Source organism: Oculina patagonica, chromosome 4, assembly GCF_052425735.1.
Source record: "Oculina patagonica isolate OP01 chromosome 4, crgOcupat, whole genome shotgun sequence".
Lineage (NCBI taxonomy): Eukaryota > Metazoa > Cnidaria > Anthozoa > Scleractinia > Oculinidae > Oculina > Oculina patagonica.
In genome coordinates this window covers 45073922-45091122 of record NC_135761.1, presented here as the reverse complement: position 1 = coordinate 45091122, position 17201 = coordinate 45073922, and the positions used below count along the sequence as shown (strand labels likewise).

The 17201-nt window shown below is 38.4% G+C and overlaps 1 long non-coding RNA gene across 2 annotated transcripts; it reads right to left on the bottom strand.

The window, feature by feature from the left end:
- Window positions 1-422: 422 nt before the first annotated feature.
- LOC144652666 (uncharacterized) lies at window positions 423-13019 on the bottom strand. 2 transcript variants are annotated; one of them, XR_013570578.1, is made up of 6 exons: window positions 12497-13019; window positions 10458-10585; window positions 4349-4456; window positions 3247-3279; window positions 1450-1577; window positions 423-554 (listed from the first exon to the last, which is right to left on the bottom strand). It is a non-coding gene; the product is annotated as an uncharacterized LOC144652666 (long non-coding RNA). The 2 variants fall into 2 exon arrangements; XR_013570579.1 differs by lacking the exons at window positions 1450-1577; window positions 12497-13019 and having other exon boundaries at window positions 478-554; window positions 10458-10596.
- Between the last annotated feature and the right edge of the window lie 4182 nt (window positions 13020-17201).

Genomic DNA, 17201 nt, shown 5'->3' with positions numbered 1-17201 from the left:
AAATATTTGGCTTAATTGAAAGCACCCTCTGTATACCAAGGAAACCTATTCGCGGGGACAAAAGGATGCCCCTCGAGTTTCGACCGCCTCTGGGCAAAAACCCTGCGTGGGTACTGAATATGCCTGGGGTTATAATCGGAATGATTTATTTTCGATTTTTCTTTTGCATAAAAGATTATGGGGGAAGGGGAATTTTGGGAAGGGGGGCAGGGAGGGAGAGTTTTAATTTTATTTTACGGCATTCCATATTTTGGAAGGGGACGAGGACTCTCTTATCTGACTCTTATGAGCTGCAAAGACTACCTCGACACTGCAGTACCAATTCGGTTGACGCAATTGTCCTAAACGCAGACACGGTGACGATAACATTTGCCATCTGAATTGAAGTTAGTGAGCAGTCGAAGACATCAATCTTTTTATTAGTTAAATAACTTTATTGAAAAAAAATTTTTTCATTACACAAGCATTCCTTAATGAGTAGCAATCAAAATTGGTAATTTTCCAACTGTTTCAAGTTGTCCACATATTACAAACGGACGCCAGAAACTCCAACCCTGCATCGAGGAAGAAATATTGAACAGTTAAGCTTCGACTCTGTGCGTTCTGTTTTTTTTTAGGATATTAGACATAGGAAACTACACTTAATTGTTTTGTACTCTTATATTGTAAATATATATATGTCAAAAACTTGTCATTATTAAGAAACCAGAGCCATGTACTGAATGCTGTCGTGCCTTTGTTAATATGAGATCGCTAAGGAATGTAGAGGAAAAGGTGACGACCAAGAAATTAATGGCGACGGAACTTTGAAGCAGACATCAAGAGATTGGGGCTGATTTGGAGCCACCTTGATAGGAAAGCTCAGGACAGGGATGCCTCGAGGACTCTTGCAGGTGGCCTATACCCCAGGGGGGTGGGGGAATGGGCATTAGTAAGTAAGTAAGCAAGCAAGCAAGCAAGCAAGCAAGCAAGCACGCAAGCAAGCAAGCAAGCAAGCAAGCAAGCAAGCAAGCAAGCAAGCAAGCAAGCACGCACGCAAGCAAGCACGCAAGCACGCAAGCACGCAAGCACGCAAGCACGCAAGCACGCAAGCACGCAAGCACGCACTGCACGCAAGCACGTAAGCAAGTCATGTAGAAATAATTTTCCTGCAGCTCGTGCTTTCATACAGTTCCCCGCGAGTGTCTTGCTACGAAATATGCCAAAATGTACAATGCACGTGCAGAGCCATTGCACTGGCCATTATTAAAAGAATAATTAATAATGGATAGATGTGTGGAGAGAATGAACTCAGAAAAAAAATTCTGAGTTCACAGATGGGACTCGAACCCACGACCTCTAACCGTACACTCGTACACTAGTCGGACGCTCTAACTCATTATTAAAAGACTTTATCAAACAACATTTTTTCAACATTTTTACAACGATAGTCACAACCAGTCTACTCACCTCACTTCATTGGCAAACACCACATGTAAGCCTACATCTGGTCCTGATCAGCTTGCCGTTCTCGTTGCTGTCTTGACAAAACTGCTTATTTGTTTCACAAAATACGCCGCTATATTCATTTTTGCAATCTAAAAGAAAACAATTTACCAGGATAACATGAGAAATATCGTAGAGTAAAATAAAAAGATTATCTCCTCGAGACCTAGAGGCTCCAGGTACCGGCATGAATTACGTTTCCACATGCACAAAATAAAGCCGTCACGCGTATTGCCCGGCCTGACCAATCGATGAAAATGGATGATCGGAAATCAATCAATCAATCGATATCAATCGACGATGGTTAGTTAATTGATATCGATTGGCATCGGCCAATCGATGACCAATCGATAGTCACAAAAAAACTTAATTACATCGATTGTCATCGTTTGCTATCGATTTTCATCGATTTCCATTCATTGTTATCTTGCGGTGTACTTGGGCATCCCCAGGACAATTCTCCAGGATATCCGGAAATGGATTTTCGCAATCCTAAGACGACTGATCGTGAGCTGACCCGGAGAGCTGAGCGCACGATGTCTGAAGAAGCGAATAAAGCCGGGGATAAAGCAACGGACGTTACACAAGGGCTACCATGCCTGCGACTTCACCGTTGAAGTTGTTGAGGAGTTTGTGGCGAAGAGAAAACGCGTTTAAAGTTACTATAGGTTAGGTATTCGAAGATAGGTATTGATCGCTTTTAAAAGCCACTGAGTTGATGTAATAACAGACATAACACCCATATTCAATCAAACCAGATAAAAAACGATCGATGAAAATCGATGGTAATCGATGATAATCGATGATAGTCGATGAAAATCGATGAAATTAAAAGTCACAAAATTTTCCGTCATCGATTGGTCATCGATTTCCAATATCAATCGATTAATTGGCATCGATTATTATCGATTGGTATCGATTATCATCGACTATCGGTTTCATCGATTGGTCAGGCCGGAGGTATTGCCACTTCCCACGTATGCCATGCTAGTCCCTGCATAGTTGGTTACTTCCAAACATTTTACTCCAATATTCTGGTATCCATTTAAATACACTGGGGTGGAGAAAGACACTGTGATTGTCAAGTGCCTTTCCCGGCACAAACAAAATACAGGACCCCAGCCAGGTTAGAACGCCGGTCGATCTCTTGACCTGAGCCCAACTCTTTATAATCATTATGCTATCGTGCTTCCCACGATAGGAATGTGTCAAATCATCACAAATGATATCACTCTGACACAACTTAAGAAAAGCGCGCGCTCCAAGTCGCTCGTCATTGAGTCCGGATAGAGTAAACCTTGAAAAAGTATAATAAAATCGCGTGAAATCTACTGATTTGTCCGTGCGTGTTGGCACGCGGAGGGCACTAAATCTACAAATGGCTCGTTCCGCGCAGCATACATATGGCGCAAGAAATCAAACCAGAAAAAAGGAAGTGTAAGTACTACACAAGTTTTTCTACTTTTCTTCTATTTCCTACTAATGAATTGAAAAGCTGCACGCGTTAAAATTCAGAGAGTAATCTTAGCATGCGCAGCTGTTATACAGAAAAACAACATAGTAAACCACCTTAAAGTTGTGCAATGAAACAAATGGTAAACGCCACAGCCTGCACTATTGAGTTATGGAGACACTTGGGAGGTGTGCTAAGCACTTAAAAAAAAAAAGCTACTTTCGTGCTCAGCAACTTCCTGCGTGCATCCATGACTCAACAGTGCACGCGGTGGCGTTTACCAATTATTAAATAAACTAGATATTTACCTAATCCACGACGATATTCCTTCTGAGAGTCAACTGAGGAAACAGAATGGTTAACTTACTATAGCGTAAGCTGATTAAGGGCTTTCTTCTAAATTCCCAATAAACTGAATATTTGTCAGGGCGGTATTTATCGTCTGAAAGTTCACCTGGAGAGCTGACACAACAACAGTCAGAAATTACCTCTTAGTGTTCAGAAATCCCGCGCTTTTTTGAAATACAGGTAATCCAACATCATTAGCAATACCAGAATGATTGCGCATAAAATGTCTACCCTTGGCCAAAAAATAACCTTCTACAAACAGATGTCATGATATCTAGAATTTAGTTAACTCAGTTTAGTGTTCGAGCATTAATTTGAAAGCTTCTAAATTACAATTTAACAGCAAAATTGAATTGTGGCCTTGTAAGTATCTTAACTTCAGCTTTTTCCTTAGTAAAATTCCAGTCTGGCAAAAGGTATTTTTGGAAAGCTAATTTACATTGTTTTTGCCCCGCTTGAAACCCATACTATAGCATGTGAAACACTCAAGGGTAAATGGGTTATAACATTTCATTCAAATGTTGAGCTAACATTTAGAACTTCTCGTTTGAGTTAAATTCATTATTTTCATCGCATATGTAGCAGCTTTGTTTCAAGGTCCTAAACAGGATCAATTGCGCGCAACCACTCGAGCTTTGCAAAAGCGTAACTTTTCATTTCAAAATGTTTGCAACTGTATCAAATAGAGGGACATGCAGAATTTGCGAACAAAATAAAAAAAAAGATTATGGTAAAAATATCGAAGATCTCTTACCAGGATTCATGAAAAAACAGTAAAAAAAGCCTTCTCTGGTGATAATTATTAAAAAGTTATAAGCTTTCGGCAGTCAGTATGCTGTCTTAGATGGATAAAAATATGTGATAAAATAGACCTAACAAGTTACACGAAACAAGTGAATCGCAGAAATCCAAAAAAAAAAAATAAATAAATTTGCGACTCGGCTTGTTCGCCTATGCTAAGGGCTGACCCACATTTAGGGAATAAAGGCAGAACTTAATTGGTTGTATCGCCTGACGTATCTTAAAGTTTACTTAAACTGTTGGCGGAAGCAACTTAATTACCCAGCATATCTAGGATGAAAGTGGAATCTGCACAGGGAATGCTTTGCATCCAAGACACCAAAATGACGGCCGATAGAAGGAACAGCAAGGCTCTGGTGGATGCCATAACTGAGGATAAATATGTTTTCCCAAAGAGTCAGTTTTAAAAGGACTATGTCACGGATTTCAGTTACCAGATTTTTTGAACAGCCAAAATTTATATTTGTGTCGCAGGAAACCTAAAAATAGTAGTCCATTTTTATTAAAAATTGCTATATTAGAGCACTGAAACTGTTAACAAGCATCTTTGACTGCGGATGGCTTGGATGGAAACGGATTGCAATTTGAAAAAAAGTTAGGCAAAATTAACGTTTTCAAGTTGTTTCCGCGCGTCTTCGAAATATCGGTACTTACTTACTTACTTGTATTTTTGGTGCGGTGTGCCTAATTCCGAACGTACGCATAACGACAGCAAACTTTTTTCCCTACTTAAAGACAATTTCATGGAATAATTTTGGAAAACAATTTTTTTTTATAACCACCTGTGCTCCATCTAAGCTTACTAATTTAAGCGAGTGGTTTCATGCACTGATTATCACATCGCCAAAATTAAAAGAAAATGCATTAAATTTTGCCGAAAGGTACTTTTTAAAAGGATAATTCTTTATTTAGCCTTCATTAGTTATATTTGTCATGATCAGGAAGAATATTTCCGAAAAAAGGAAGTATTAACCTCGTAAACGATCGCCCGGAAATAGGGCAACCAAACTGTCCAGAATTACGGCCCCAAAGTCGACCAAGACTTTTCTTGATTACAAAGAAGCCAAAGAGAAGTTAAAACTTCAAGGCTTACTTACTAGCAGTGAAAGCCACATGGTGCCATAAGTTTCAGCTTTGTGCTGATTTAAAGTAAGATATTACAGTTTTGCAACAAGAACATTGAGAAGCTTGAGAAGCTTAAAATCGGGCGCTTTGCCTTGAAAGGCAGGGTTCAGTACAGCAGAAACCACGAAGCAGTTACTTAAGTAGCACTCAGTCCGACTGTGTTTGTGTAAGTCACAGGGCTTGCATGAGCTGTATTAGTGTGCATAATATAATATCTAGAACGTTGTCGAGATTGCATTATTACTTAATGACATGATGGTTTCAATTTATAAATGTATCTCACACAATACAAATAAACGATTGAAGTAGACGACTAGACAATGTAAAGTTTTAAGACTTAGCAAAGTGCAGTGTATTGGTAATACTGTAAGGTGCGGTTTCACCTGAAGGTCGTGTGCTTTTCGGTATTTTCCAGGCATTGCACTTTGATGGGACAGTACTACAACCGTTTACCGGGGAACTACTATTGTCAAGAAAATGATCACAACTTGTTGATGAATGATTGAACATTTGTTTCATACCATTACTGTAATAGCAATTGATGAAGGCTTTTAGTCCTGAACCAAAGTATAAGGACTGGGAAATACTGAAACCCATTATCAGCCACCTTAAACGGAAATATCTTGTTGGTGTTTCAAGGAATCCAAGGAAACTTCACTCATCCCATGTATCTATGTATTGCGGTATTTTGTAATTTTTTGAGTGATTTTTGGGGATGTTTGGCAGGTGATAGTTTTTTTAAAAGAATTAGTAAAATTTAGACAACTAAGAAATATTGAAAATTTAATGTGAATTTAACATTGGAATTTGAAGTTAGAAATTGGCAGACGAACAACAAACAGCCCCGTGACATCCTGGAGTGTTTTTGCATGGGGGTCAACTGTGTGATGATGTTTCCATTTTTTTCTTCAATCCCCACTGATAAAGAACTGTTGTTGGTGTTATGTTGGTGCTATCACATGTCAAGCCTTTAACAAGGTATGAAAGAACACAAGGATTTAAATTATTCTGGTGCTCAATTTTTGCGTAACTAAAATTAATGTTACTCAAATTCCTGATGGATTCTGTCTTAAACTGTTACGAGCTTAGTATTTCCAAATTATTGCATGTCAATGTAAGGCAAGACAAGACATGCCTTGGTTCTTATGTAATTCTCTTAAAAACACATAAGATATTGACTATAATTTTGTCTGTGCTATGGCAATTCACAGTGGGGTGGTCTTGTTGTGTCTTTAACTTGTAGACTGGACTGGACTAGTAAAACGCGGACTAGTAAAATGCGGACTTGTAAAACGCCTCTAGACACTTCGAATTCCTTGGCCACAATCATCTTACGGCTCTCTTCAATACATAATGTCTCAAAAAAACAGTAACCTCAGAAAGAAGTCAGAAGCAAATAAGGTCGAAAGACCGAATTTGAACATATAACGGCAAATGTTCTAATGTCACGAACGTAGGAGTCGTGTAGGCCCGTCACCTTTATTTACCACATACTGCCCCCAAATTAAAACAGTACCCTCAGAAAGAAGTCAGAAGCAAATAAGGTCAAAAGACCGAATTTAAACATTTAACGGCAAATATTCTAATGTCACGAACGTAGGAGTCGTGTAGGCCCGTCACCTTGATTTCTGGACGGGCCCCGTTCTACCTCGTGCGAGCAATACAAACGACTGCACTCAACAGACGTCCAGTAGTGGAAAGAAAGAAACATATGCACACAACTCATAGCATCAATCCCGTTGTTTAAGTAGGGGTTTGCAGAACGATCATGTGCTATACTGCAAAAACATCTCCACGCTAAAACAGACCATAGAGTGCTCAAAAAAGCTAGAAATATGCCGTCGAAGAAACACACAAGAGCTTCAAACACAAATTGTTTCGCTCGCTAAACCGTTTAGTTTTATCCGATTTACAAGCGCTTGTTTTACAAGTCCGCGTTCTACAAGTCCGTGCTTAACAAGCCCTCGTTTTACAAGTCCGCGTTTTACAAGTCCGCGTTTTACTAGTCCTCGTTTTACAAGTCCGCGTTTTACTAGTCCGCGTTTTACTAGTCCGCCTTCTACAAGTCCGCGTTTTACCTGAGTCCGCGTTTTACTAGTCCGCGTTTTACAAGTCCGCGTTTTACTAGTCCGCGTTATACTAGTCCGCGTTTTACAAGTCCGCGTTTTACTAGTCCGCGTTATACTAGTCCGCGTCTTACAAGTCCCCGTTTTACTAGTCCGCGTTTTACTAGTCCAGTACAGTCCTCAAAATACAGTATGCCAAAACTCCCCGCCCTCTAAAGATAAGTCCTTGACGGTTCTTGTCGTTTTTCGGTGCCTATTCATCTTCGGCATCTTTCTCATCCACCTCTCGTTCTGTCCTGTGTCTGTCATCACACGAAAGAAAAGCTGATTCTCAAAAAATCTGCCACAAAAGGAAATTGACAAAAACAATATGAAAACCATATATCGAAAGTTTCTTATTCTAAAATTTTATCATACGGCGTCTTAATTCAGAGCTACAAAGAAGTTCCTCCTTTTGAGTTATTGATACTGTTCTTACAGTACCTCTTTCCACTAGCGAAATTTTACAAAATTCCTTCGCGGCGAAAAGGTAGCGCGAATCCAGAACAGACTCCAATCGAGAGTGGGTTAATTCTAGATTACTATTAATTAACTATTACAACATTCATTTTTAAAATAGTTTCCCAAGCCGACTAAGCTAACTAAACGTCGAGTGTATCTTTCAGTAAACAAAACATGCCGTTATGACGCCGGAAATCCAGCTCACGCATACTATACCCCGTGACTCACGTAAACCTCCGACTTACGTGCTACTACAGTCATTCCTTTCTAAACATTTTTTTTTTGACCACCACCGTACCTTTCTACCCAAAAAACTCATGAAACCGCCCGGTTTTAACCTGTTTTAACCTTTCAAAAATTAGAGCGTTCGAAACTAAATAAGATCCGTAATCACAAACAACATACAGCCGTTTACCAGCACTCTTTAAAACTCCTGAAACCCTTCAAAATCAGGCAAAATAAATCTTTGAAATAACCTTTATCAATGTTTCTTATTTTTTATTCAGTTCTATAAAATGCCTTTCATACACTACTGTCAAACAAAAATTTCAATTTCCTCAAAGTTTCAAGACAAAAGAATAACAAATATTTCGTGCACAAAGTAATTTGATTAAGCCAATATTATCACGTCTAAAAATACTTCAAGCAATTCAGTGAAAACCCGTTTTTTTTTCGTATCAACGAAAACCACTTTCGAATAATCAATACATGAAAATAACAATAAGATCAAAAGGAAGAAAGGAACCTTTCTAATTATTTGAAGACTTTCAAAGCCGTGATATTATGCATCCAATCCGCGATAAAATTTAATTACAACAAAATCCAAGTTGTCATTTTGAATTCCATTTTTTTTAGTTGATACCTTTATCCAACTTGTGAAAAATTCCATTCAAGTTCCTATTAATACTGTACATTCCCAATGTTTTGCTCAGGTCTTCAGAAGCGTCTTACTAACCAAATCTAAAATAATTCCAAAACATGCTGTACAAACATTCTACTCTTTGTGACAAACGACTTGACGACCAATTGTTCAGAAATGAAAATCGACACAGTTCTTGCTAAATAAAAAAAAAGTTTTACGGCGGAGTCAGGCTCAAAAAATATACCGCAAGATCACACCCCCATTCATAGTCAGAAACCAGCAAACCATCTAGTTTGCTAAAAAAAACACTGCGTGACATCAATGACGTTACCTTTTTCATTTACAAAAATAACTTTAACTTGTCAAAGTAAGTGCAATTTCACAATGGTGAATATCAGTACAGTATGGGGCCCAGTTCTCGGCCGGGTCCAGTTCTCGGCCACTTTGTGTTTAACGCGCTTTTTCACACTCCAGTTGAATCAAAAGAAAAAGGTATTTCCTTCAAACGATAGACTGATTCATGTGCTTTAAGTATCTTGAGTTTGATCGTTCAATTCGATATAGAAAGCTCACACGTCGAGTTTACGCGGAGGTAGGTGAATTTGCATTCCCGAAAAAGTTGTTTGTTTACGGCTCCAAATTCATGGATGTAGTTAAATTCGTATTTTATCCAAAAGCCCCCACCATACGAGCTAATTTTTGGCATGTGAAACGTAGAATAATTCAGCTTTCTGCTTTAGTTAACTTTTCGTTGAACTGTTGTTTTTTTTGGTCTTAATTTACTTCGAAATTTTTTCTTGCGACGTTTGCGTATTTGCCAGTTCTCGGCCACCCTGCTCGCTATCACAGCTTAGCGCTTGGTTTTTAATATAATTTCATCTGCTGCTGCCAGAATGAAAGAAATAAATGTTTTAAAAATCAAGTTCAATCTTATCTCTAAGTTTTGAGCTGACTCTTGTCTTGTCTATTATTTCTACAACACCTAAATCTTTCAAGACCTTTTCACTGCAAAATAAACCATCTAAATGCACGGGTCACACAATGCGGTTTTGCCAGAACCTGCACATAGGCAACTAGGCGCGTTAAAATTCTTCTTTTCTAAAGTAAAACAAAGCATCATAAAAATAATTTGGGATCGATATAGTATAAATAGGTTTACAGAGTGATTTTATGACTGTGAAAATTAATTGAGCATTTTTTTACAGATAATTACGCACAAGCTTTTTAGTGGCCGAGAACTGGGCCAAGGTGGCCGAGAACTGGGCCCACAAGTGGAGCTTTTATTTTTATTATTGCTCGGGCAAATTAATTTTTGACCGGTCGATAGCTTTACACCAAAAAGCTGAATAATGTAGCTAGCTCTGGGAGAAATTTCAAGTTCCTGCGGTTCTTCTGAGGTAAGAAATACAAGTTTACGTCAAAAGTGGCCGAGAACTGGGCCCCATACTGTACTTTGCCCCGTAAGCTTTTTTCTCTGTCCTTCCGCCGAAGCAAAAAAACACAACCTGATTACACATTAACCCAAAAGTCGACCAAGTGTGCCTGCAACGATTTCCTGTCAAAACTAAAATGAAAACCATTGCGGTATGCGTCACCCGTAGCGGTTTTGTAGCAACCCCAAGCTATCCCCGTCTTTTTGGCCGCGCCAGGAGACTACGCTTTAGGACGACCAAAGGGTAAACTATAAATCGGCCACGCCCGATTAAAAAGTGTCCTGAAATATGGCAACATACTGTTGTGTCGAAGACACGGAATGTAAATAAGTATTTGGCTCCGGTTTACTTCATCTTATCAGTGTAATAAAAACACCACTTACTTTAGGTCGGTCTTGAAATAACTGTGGTTTCACTTTGTCTCCTTGTAGACACTCCGATGACCTCGATCGATTTGAGTTATTGTGCCAAGTATTTCCTGTTTTTATCGCCATTGCGTTGTCACAGAATGCTTTGCAAGATGAATTGCAAAATGAAAGCTTAATTGAATCTTGATTTAGTGGCTATTAGGTTAGGGCAATTAATGCCAAAAATTCTCGAAAATACACAATATATTGAAAATAACTATAAAAACAAGATAGTGGTAATTGATTAAGAAAATCACGTTTTTTGTAGTCACTTGGCACGAAGTGTTTTCTTGTATTTAAGTTCTTGATTGGTGACGTTTATGTCTTAAGAACAAAGTTTAGGAATATTTGTGATTGTGAACGTGAGTTGAATTTACTGGAAATAGATCTAATATATTTTGATCTGTAAACTGTGAGACATCATGTCTCAAACCTCACATTTACCCCGTGAGACCTACTGCTATTACCACCGAAACCCATTATTCGGCAAACCGAGGTGGATGGACCCTAATCAATCTTGTTTATGGATCTTAATCTAAAACTAAGCAACGCTGTAAAACAAAGAAAGTAGAGGAAGACAAATGATGGAAGTCAAGACTAGAAGAAAGTAAACTGTTAGTCAAGACATTGAAGAAGACAATGTAAACAATGTAAAGTCAGCGTATAAACTAGCTATCTCGAAGCTAAGTGCATGACCACTATAAACAACATTTACATTTACATTTTTACAATGATGGAAATGAAAAGTGGAAAGAAGATGTAATATCTGAAGAAGGTAAACTGTTAGTCAAGACATTGAAGATCATGAAAATTAAAAGTCAGGAAGCACAGCATGAAAATTGGGATTTATGTGAAATTAAAGGTGGTTAAATCTGGTTTAAAGTTGCTTATTCAAATTAACACCATAATTAAAAAGCTGTTAAAGGTAGTTTAACGCCAATCTTTACGCTACCATGTGTGATGGTAGCGTCATGTGATTTAAAGTTGGCTTAAAATTTTTAGTCTCTTTAGGCAATCTTTAAACTTGAGTGTAATGCTGGCATAAAGGTCAGCTTTAAACAATGTAAAGTCAGCGTATAGCTGAATAAATTCCAAATTTACGCCAGCTTTATTTGAGCTTTACACCACGGTAAAGTTATGTTTTCATGCTGTGAAGGAAGATGTAATATCTTAAAAAGGTAAACTGTTAGTCAAGACATTGAAGAAGTCAATGATAGAAATTAAAAGTGAAGGAAGATGTAATATCTGAAAAAGGTAAACTGTTAGTCAAGACATTGAAGAAGACAATCATGGAAATTTAAAGTGGAAAGAAGATGTAATATCTGAAAAAGTTAAAATATTAGTCAAGACATTGAAGAAGACTATGATAGAAATTTAAAGTGGAAAGAAGATGTAATATCTGAAAAAGTTAAAATGTTAGTCAAGACATTGAAGAAGACAATGATGGAAATTAAAAGTAGAAGGAAGAAGCATATCTGTAGAAGGTAAACTGTTAGTCAAAACATTGAAGAAGACGATCATGGAAATTAAAAGTGGATGTAATATGTGAAGAAGGTAAACTTCTGGTCGTTCGTTGGTCCTTCGACAAGTAGAGTATCAGCTCAGAGCTAACCTCCAGTCCAACCCCCAACAGCAGAAATAAATCCCCTTTCACAACGCAATGCGAATCACGTGAACAGTAGGCTGCATTGTTTTGAGAACTTCCTGTACTTCTCAACACGCGTGTATTATGGGCGCTGATGATGCACAGCATATTGAGTGCCCGGGGGGGGGGGGGGGTACTCCGGCTTGTAAATGACGGGGATGATCGAATGAAGGCAAAACTCAGGACCCAAAAAAATTCCCTAAGTCTTCCGACATTACCCAAAAAATCCCTGGACCAAAAGTAACTCCCCAAAAAATCCCTTGTCAAATTACCCCTAAATTGCCTCCCACTAGCGAATCACAGAGAACTATGAGTGTTAGCTAGGCGGAGAACGCCTAAAATTGAGAAAACAAGAAAACTATGTACTCACATCAGCGCTTGAAGCGATTCCTTTGCTATCCACTTCGACATGTTTCTTTTAGAAATAATCGACAATGTCTCGGATGTATTTGAATGTCGTCGAGCGCGTAACGCCCAAAACTTCAACAGTAAACTCCCCAAAATTCAACAGTAAAAAACAAAGTCTTCAAGCCAAATATCGTTATGACCGCCTTCAAATCAGCCCTCAAGTCTAGTTCCGAGTCCTAATTGATGTAGCTAAAGAACTTTGCTGTCTAAAGCAAGCTCAACGTTATCTTGACCTGGCTAAACGAGCCGACCGGTTATCTGTGTTTAACCGCCTAAAGCTTCGGTTTGAGGTACGATAACAGCCGACGCATAACTTGCAAATTGTAAGACTTTCACCTTCACGGGACTTAATCATGTCCTCCGGCAAACTTCCTTTAGACAGCAAAATAGAAAGCTAGAACACTTCTGTTATCCGAGTCAGCGCGCGCGCCTAAAATTCAAATGTATTGAAGTCCGGTAGACACAACGAGTTGGAGACTGGGGTAAACTAACCAAAGGTAAATGGAGGGGGGAGGGTGGGGGCGGAAAGACAAACCAAACAATATAAAATTGAAATCACTGTATCAAACAGGGCATCATTCCATTGAAAATAAGGCAAATAATTCTCCATGTCCTTGGGAAAAAATAACAAAAACAAAAAGCACACTCATTTTCTTAACATCCCGAATAGCCACCTTTTTATAAATCAAGTCAGAAATACGTATACAATCATGTAGTTAAGGTGACAAGTAGTTAAAGTGACGATTAGGAATTTAAACAAACAATTTTGCTCGGATTGAGTCTGATTGAGTGTTGAGTGTTGGCTGAAGTTCTCTGATATAAAACATTTCATATAAGAGGCAGTCAAGCTTACTCTTGCATTTCTTTAAGATGATGAAATGGTCTTCGATATCAGATATCAGTTTCTTTTCTGTACACTGTGGTTCAGACCACGGTGAAATTTATACCGATGTTTATCGGAAACCAACACGACACTTATTCATACTTACATCGGACCTTAAAAAGTGGTTCTGAGCACCATGTACAGATTTTTTTTTTAAACTTTGCCGAAACATGTATTTTAACATGCTGATCATTATTCCGTCATAAAAAATGGGGGTCACCATCTAGTTTCAGTTTAAGCACTTAAAGCGAAAATTAAGGGTGTTTTTAACAGATTCTTACGTTGCTATGGTTACCAGTGACGTAATGAAAAAGACCACAACTTGTTCAGCAATGATTGGTCGTTTGTTTGATATTATAATTGCAGCAGCAGCTGATAAATATTTCTATTACTTACCCATCAAAAAAGTATAAGAGCTGGAAAGTGCTGACTGATCCCTTAAATTTGCTTTCTCCTGGTTACTTCACATGTTCACTTTTAAATTATTCACCTTCGTTCTTCAAAAATCTTAGTTATCAGTGACGTTGATTAATCGTGATAAAAGATAAGCGTGACTTTAAAACATGATAGTATGTACATTAATCAAGAGTACATTAATCAAATGATCCTTACTCTACTACAGAAAATGAAATTTATTTCTGGGGATAGATATTAGAAATCACGATCCCATGTTAAACTAAATACTAGGGAATAAGAAAAAAACCTTACTCAGTAGATCACAAGTTATTTTTAGCTAAAATAATGCTAATCATATCCGGTACGAAGTATAGGAGATAGCTCTTTTCATTCCAGACACAATACTCAGACACAATACTCAGCATTCATTATTTATACTAAAGGCCCGGCCAAACGAACGCAACATTTCAACGCAATATATCCCAACATTGTTGCGCCCAGCATGTTGCAATCGTTTGGCCACCCCGTGTTGCAACATGTTGCAACGTGTTGGATAATGTTAGACCAAGTTTCGAAATGGTCAAATTTTTCTCCCAACATCTCGCAACATTTTTGGATGTTGTATGATGTTGTACTCGTTTGGCCACGTTCGTGCAACATTGTTGCGCTGGAGCATGCGCACTATTTCGATTTGCGCCATCCAACATACCGCAATATATCGCAACAGGGTGGCCAAACGAGTGCAGCATGTTGTGCACAACAATGTTGCGATATGTTGCGTTGAAATGTTGCGTACGTTTGGCCAGCTGCTTCACAACATGACCCAACAATGTTGGAATATGTTGTGTTAAAATGTTGCGTGCGTTTGGCCGGGTTTTAACATTTGTCCAACATTCATCATAAACAAAACTGAAACCCACATTGTCGTTCCTTTAAATTGTTCCAAAAATATGTACCCCATAAATCGTTATTCTAGAACAACAACGACAAAACAAAACAGTAAGGGCTAAATTAATCTTGAACTTTGTCCTGTGACAAAATGGCCAGGCCGCAAAAACTTTATAGCATTATAGCTCAAAAGCCAAAGCACATGAAACTAACGAGCTTCGTGTCTCTATCCCAACCCATATTGTTGTACACGGGGTGTGTTTCTGGAAATACTCGCTCTCAAACCTCAATTAATAAATAAGTTTTGCAAAACATTACTAGCTAGTTTTTGAATGGTCTCGTCAATAATCCTCTTCCAAGACTCAGGATCTGCTAACGCAACCACTACTTGGTCTTCAATTCCTGTAATTGGGTCGTCGAACTCAACAAATAAAGCGGGATGGTATTCAAAGCGGGCGGCTTGCACCGCACGAATATTCCGTAGGGGCATCTCTATCTCGTAGTTGGGCAGATAGAGTAAACTAAACCATAGCACATCTGGCGTCAGCACCAAAGCACCGCTTCCCCGAATCTTCTCGCCGATCTTGGACTTTTGTTGCTGCAGGCTTACCCAAAAGATCTCTTTGGCAATAATCTGGCTTTCTGAGAACTTCTTGTCAACTCGTTCATCAAGTCTCTCCACCCATTTTCTAATAGGGCAGATACAACTTCCCATGTCCCTTTAAAAAAAGAATGAAATAAAAAATAGTGTGAAAATGTTCTTTTTGGTAATTCAATTCAGAAACACATCAAACACAGTTGGGAAAGCTGTTGGAGATATTTTAGAGCGCGTCCGTTTTAGACAAAACCCAGAATATGAATAATCCGAATACGAGTACGTAGAACTTAGAATAATTACGTCATAAGTTTCGTGTTAACAAAGATGGCGTAGTCAGTGTTCTTATGAAAGTGTCGAGGCTGGGCTTCTGGTGGAACAGAGAGGACACTCTATAAATGTTAATTTCTCAATATCATCAGTAGGGAGCGCCAGAAGCTATTCGGAGATGTAAATCTGAACTAGCTGTAGGCTAACCGGAGTAGGCTAACCGGAGTAGGCTAACCGGAGTGCTTTTAAGGCAAACCAATGTGCCTTGGCTAACCGGAAATGACTCGCACATTGTCAAGAACCCATTTGAACGCCTGAACGACTCTGGGCCAATGTCTTATTTGTTTATCAGGAACGAAAAAGCTTACGATTAGTCATTTTTTCGACTATATAATGGTTTTCGTTCAGTGGTCGGACGATTTTTTTTGCAACAACAAAAAGATAACGCGACAAATTATTTATTCTGAACGCAAGTCAAACGTGGTCACAACGCGTTACTTTTTGCACGTTGTGACTCTCGAACGCGTGACCGTTATCACGATTCATAATAACGTGAAGGATTTATGCGTGCGAAATCTATTATCTGTGCCTGCTTGTAAAATATTCTAAATTTAGATATTCGATTTGAAAGTGCAGGCAAGCCATCGAAATGCTAGAAAGGTATTCTTTGTAGTGAAAAAACTCTGTTCTGTTCTGTATCAGTAGAATAATTACCGTACGGTAGAAAAGGTTCAGTAATAAAACAACTACGCTCATGCATATGATTACTGAAGAGTAATTTATTCGATGATGTCATTATTTTTTTTCCCACCACAAACGCAGTCTGTAATACTTGTAAAATTCTCACAGTAACAGTCCAAGTTTGCCAAGAGTGTCAAAAATGAGAAGGTTTTGGATCGGTAAGTTCAGAACAAACCTAACTAAATATTACACTTGCTCGATTGACGGATGCACTATTAGAAAATCACGCAAAATCGCACGTGAAAGCTTCAAAACATTTAAAAAAAAATTTCCTTCTATCTCCGTTTATTATTCAGTAAAGAGGGACGCTTACAAATCGGAGAGCGGTCAACAAACACATACTACTTGATAAATAACTCGAGAAATAAACCAATCCACAAAAGGTCACTGGTCAGTGTTATAGCTTGTAGAGAATGGTTGAGTTTTGTCTTGAAAATTGAGTTGTGTCGAAGAAACAAAATTTAAAGTACATATCGGCTCCAGTTTGCTTCACTTTAAACAGTATATTGAAAACGTAACTTACCCTAAATCAGTCTTTTACTATGTTTCCTTGTGGTCACTCCAATGTCTTCGATCGATTTAAGTTGTTGCGTCAAGTGAAACTTGTTTTTATGTCGTCCCGCAGTAGAAATCACGTGAACAACTAGTTCGCTGAATTGTTTTGGGAACTTTTTGTCTCGTTTCCTCAGAAACGAGACGGTATTATTTTGGATTCGATGTGAACTATTTATTGCCACTATCCAATCAGAAGAACGCTCGCAACCACAAAGTAAATACGTTTGACCGAAGGCAATTAATTTCGTAAAAACATGTTCTTTAAATATCGGAAATATAATCCTCAGCATGACCAAAAAATATTGAGATTCGTTACAAACAGAAATTTCTGACGACTGC